The sequence below is a fragment of the Oxyura jamaicensis genome, chromosome 4 (genome assembly GCF_011077185.1).
Source record: "Oxyura jamaicensis isolate SHBP4307 breed ruddy duck chromosome 4, BPBGC_Ojam_1.0, whole genome shotgun sequence".
NCBI classification, from domain to species: Eukaryota; Metazoa; Chordata; class Aves; order Anseriformes; family Anatidae; genus Oxyura; species Oxyura jamaicensis.
Window position 1 is genome coordinate 46,817,060 of NC_048896.1, and position 5,481 is coordinate 46,822,540.

Consider the following 5,481-nt stretch of genomic DNA (forward strand, 5'->3'; position numbering starts at 1 on the left):
GGTTTTGTTTTTCGCGCGTCGGCGCCCCGCGCCGCGGCCGCCCCCGCCCCCCCCCCCCCCCCCCCCGCCCCCCCCCCCCCCCCGGGAGGCTATTCATAAGAAGTGACAACTCTTCCTCTTTTCCAGCTGGTTGCAACCATGCTTTCCTACAGAATGAACTGAGGATACGGTGAAGCTCAGCCATATCAATTTGGTACTTAAGCCTAACAAAAATATTGCAAACTGCCTTTCTTTCCCTATGAGCTCCCAAACCTGTACTGAAATCTTGCAAAATAACTGGGAGCATAGAAAACTGGAACAGGCAACCTCTTGCTGAGGACAGATGTAGTGTAACTTTGCATTCTAGTACCCTTAAGCTGCTAATGTCACTTCCCCGTTTGGTAAATTCAACCTATATTTTTGTTCACTATCGGTTTGTTCCCTCTGTGGGAACTGTTTGATCTCAGCATTGGTACAAAAAGTTTTGGTGAAGCCAACAGTTTATTCTTAAATTTGAACCATGTACTTTTTGCTTGAAATTAAGATTAAAAAACTTAATCCACCATGGGAATGAATTTTTAGGTCAGGGAACAGTGCTATGTGATGTAACTTCTTGGTGCCAGCTGAAGTGCGTGAAATTCTTGTCTGTGGTATGGGCACGCAAATAATGGAGTCTTCAGAAGCCCAAATGTAATTGAGAGGAATGGCAGGAGCATTTTAGGGATTTTTTCTGTTCGAGATGTCTGTCCTAATGCTCTTCCTGAATAGGAGCATCCAGATGTTCTTCTCAAATACCAAAGTGTGTTTTTGAAAGGCAGGTCCAGTGTTAATGTTCCCTATAACCCAGTAACAACAAGGAAAGTTTTGCTTATGATGGCAAACTGATTCATTTAGCTCTTGGTCTTCCTTTGATAAACTCAAGGAGAAAATTCCCTGTTTGTGAGACAGTCTCCAGCTCAGTAGGAAATGCAGCGCAATACTATGGACTTTTTTTTTCCCCATAGTTGGCTATTCAGTTGTGGTTTCCAAGAGAGGTCAAGAGGCAAGGAGCTGTTATCAACTGTGGTTGAAGCCTTTCTGATCTTGCCTGGATGATATTAGCGGCTGGAGAAATGAGTTTCTTGGTCTTGAACTTCCTCTTTGCAATTTTCCCGTCTTTACTACTAACAAAGAATAATGCTTGTCTGTGTTACAGATCAGCTGTTGCTTTTGTAATTTCCTTAGTGTTTTCATTGCCTTTAGTGCTGCTGGCAGCATTTCATGGCAGAATTGCCACTGAAATACCTGGTTAGTGTCTGCAACGTCTGCTTGTTTTGGATTTCCATATGAGATATTTTACAGAAAGCTAATGCTGATTACACAACTGTGCATAATATACAGGCTGAGGGGAGGAGAGCTCCTCAGTTGGCTTAAAACAGCCTCAATCTCAAAGCTGTTGTGAAGTTTTGTGGTGTCCCTCCTACAAATACTGCCAGTAATGGAGAAAACACCTACCACCTTCCTCTCAACTGCATCACCCCAGTTCTTAGTCACAAGTGTTTTGTAAACTGAGGCTAAGGGATTTTGTGGATCAGAGCAGTGTTCTTCATCCTTCTTGTCTGACTGCTGTCTCCACGGGGCTGTGAGGTAAAGGCCACTTTCCTTCTTCCCTTGGCAAATTCCATCTGTTATGACTGCCTGCTCGCTTCTAAAGGAAATCACATACTGAAACAAACTCATTATCCTCACAGGTATGATGAGCTCCTGTTAAGGTGCTCTTGAAAAATACCCTTTGGAAATAACTGAAAATGGATTTGTTGTTGTAATTTGCACCACCTTGCAGAATTTGAGCAGGGAATTTGCCAGCAATTAAAACAATGGCTAGATACGACAGAGAAAATAGTTTTTTCATTTGGTAGACTGCAGATATTGGGTGCATATACATGCTGGCTGTTCCTGATGTTTGGAAATGATCTTCCCCTCTATTGTGAGAGAATTCATAGCAAGAGATAGACTACAGGACTCGGAAGGTGCTTTAGGTTATTGGAAGGCAAAACCAGGTCCGTGAGCTGTCGGATACTTAGCAGTTGTTACCTGTGTCACTTCCTGTCTCAGCATAGCTGCACTGCTGTTATCTGGCTCCTGTTGCACAAAACCTGCTTATTTATAGCTTGTATAATTGCACATTTGAATAGCGAGGTAGCAAACCAGTTGCTAGTGGCCAGATGCTTTCTTAAATGGAAAAAATTATCCCATGGTCCAGGGCAGCAGACTGTTGAGACACTGAAAGAAGCTAACTGCAGGGGACCATAGTGGAAAAATGCTGAGGGAGTTTCAGGGTGCAAAGCAAGGCCTGGCTGCTCATGCTGCTTGCTCTTCCAACGCACGCATGCAGCGCAATGCTGACCTACCAGAATTCCCTTCCGCACATCCCTGCTTTGTGCACACAGTTTGTAACAGAGGATTGGTTTCGGGGCTACTGGTGGGTGCTCACTTGCGATGACTCAGAGAGATTCCCATGCAGCACGGCTTTAGAGCTGGATTGGTCAGTGTAGGAGAAGTGACAGCATTGCGAGGCCTTTGCTGAGCAGCACCTTTCAAATGAGCCCCGTGAGTTCCTAGCTAGCTCGGTTGTGTCTGTACTTTTCATATGACACAGATGTTTCAGGAAGATCGTTATGCTAGGGAGGAAAAGCTTGAAAGCTCTTGCAAATCTGAAGCATTTTTACTCCAATTAGGTGGGAGGAAATCACAGTTTGAGGCTGAATTGAAGTAAAAACCCTTTGAAGTGCTGCATAAATAGCATCAACCTTCATAAGGAAGAAAACTGACAATGCCTGAATTTTACTGACATGTAGAAGACGTGTTCTTAGTTACCGAAGAAAAGGAGGTGTATGTTTGTTAATTTCTTCTCTCATCCCTTTCTTCAGACTCCATGTTGCCATGGTCTTTAAGCTTTTTTTTTTGTATGATTATAAGTGTTTTGACTTCTTTAATTGGACGCCATGTAGCCAAATCATTCTGTGCAAGCCTTAGAAAACTTAGCAGAAATACTTGGATGGACTTTGATCTTTAGTCTTCCAGTAAGTTAAAGAAGATTGCTCAAATAAGTGGAGGCACCACTACCAATGACTATTACTACAGTAAATAATTTAAAACTCTTGTACAGCTACATTTATTTCTCCTTTTCTAATTCCTGAAGCATAGTGTAGAGTATAGAAAAAAAAAAAAAAGGTGCTTTTATATATCAGGACTGTATAATAAAGTACGGTAAAAAAAATCTGCATGTATGTGTGGGCAAACCTTAATTTTGCCTAAAGAATGTAACTTGCTGCTTTTTAATTTGTGGTGCGAATACAGCAAATCTGCAATTAAGCCTTCTAGCAGGTCTGTAGGATTGGTAATTGTTTTGTAATCCTTCTTTGGAACACAATAAATGCAAACAGTAATCACAGGTTTAATGAGTATAATCTATCATAAAGCACCTAACAAAACAGTATGTGCAATATTATCTGCTTCGTGCTTCAAATATTCCAACTGTATTAAAGGAGTGCAGCAGTTCCTTTGTACATATCTAGTCAGGAAGGGGAGAGAACAGACTTCTAAATAAGTAAACAGTATGCATCTGTATGATAAACAAGAAGGCTTATTCAAAATTCATTTTGCTCTTGTAGAGGTGAGTGGAAGGTTCTTACAGATTGCAAGCGCACACTCTCCTGCCGCACTAAGGTCTAGTTTATCTAAAACCTATTTTGAGAGATCACACTGAATGTACAACAGGATATTTAGAAAAGGTTGCTGAATCATGAACTATAAGACTCAATATTTTCCTTAACTGCACACGTGCAGAAATTCTTATCCATGTCTTCATTCCCTTATGCCATAATCATTTCAAGTTTTTCACCTATGCCTTTAACCTCTCAAAAAAATATACAGAATACCCAGTTTCTGACTTCATGGAAATCAAAGAGAGAGTTACTAAAACTAACCTGCTTTTACACTTCTGTAAGAAACACATCTTGGACCAGTGCTTGAGAAACTGCCTTCCTAACTCATCATAGTCTTTCCATGGGCATAGGTTACTGGCGTGATCCCATGAACGTTCCCAGCAAACTTTGCCTTTTCACTTCAGTGAATGCTAATTCACAGGCTGTGTCTGCAAGAATCTGAAATTAAAAATCTAGCTGTGTGATTCTTGGTCAGGAAACTAGGGAAGCTATTGGCACTATGTGACACTGCACTTGTTTTAAACTGAAGTTTCTGGCCAGAGTTACTGAAAGGGTCGAAACATGTAAACTGTGAAATCAGGGAAACTTTTTCAGCCTGAGATTAAATTGAACCTGGCACTTCCACGTGCCTTCAGGCAGACCTTGCTACTTTTAGGTTAACTTAACTGTGTTGCTTAACTGCTCACCACCCTGAAAATTTAGAAGAATTTGTTGCTTGAGAAGCAGTCAGTTGCAAATGTAGTACAAATGTAAATCTTGAGGGATTAATACTTTCTCCCAGGACAAATGCATAAACTTAACCTATTTTTCTAGTCTCTTCCTGAGCCTAATGAGGAGTTATGCTATGGGTGAAGTTTCTTGCCTGGGTGGCCAGCTGACTTCTGTGTATAAACAGTTTCTACAGACCAATTGCTGTAGTGAGCACTGTGTTTTCTGCAGCATCTGCTGCTGCCACCAGAAAGAAATGCCCCCTATTCCCAACACACATGTAGCAATCACTGCGGGCAGTCTCTTCATCCTTCCTGTGGTGTATGGCAGTGAAATCCATCGTGGAGTCAAGGAAGTGGCTGTTCTAAAGGCTTAATCGGGTTTCATTTCAGCTGGTCTGCAACGCAGCGTTGTGTCCGAGTGATGTTCCAGTCTGACATAGTACTGAATAGAGTATCGCACCTCGTGGACCGACCATCTGATTCATTGTGACTTTTTTTTCCCTCTAATGTCTAAAGTTGTAATTGAGAGAGAAAAGTGTGGAAGAGAGGATAAAAATCAAGAGATAAAATAAGAAATGGCTTGGGAAAGCAAGGAAAGCACCTTGTAATTTACCAGTATGAGGAATGTGGGAGCAGTGTTAATGCACAAGCAGTTGTATGTCCTGGTTAAAAACAAAAACATTTTGATTCATTTTGCTTAAATCTGGACAGTTTTTAAGACTTTTTTCATATGCTGCTAGAAATTTGGTGAATCAAGTAGTGACAGGAATAGCGCTCCTTTCAATTTCAGTGGATTAAAAACTCCAGTATGACTCTGTGTGTGTGTTAGATGTGCTGAGCTGCAAGCGGGGCTGAGTGTCCAAACACCCTGAGCCTGTACAACCCCAAATCTACATTTTTTAGCCTGAGCTGGCTTCAATTAGAGTAAATTTGGGAGTGATGTCTGCCACAAGTTAGTCCATGTTTTGTAGTAACGGGACATAAGTTAGCACTTGTTACAGACAGATTTTTTTGAATAATTTGGCTTACCAATGAGCAATGTCAGTGGGATTCAGTTTCATTAGACTAAAGGTTAATTTGGCTCT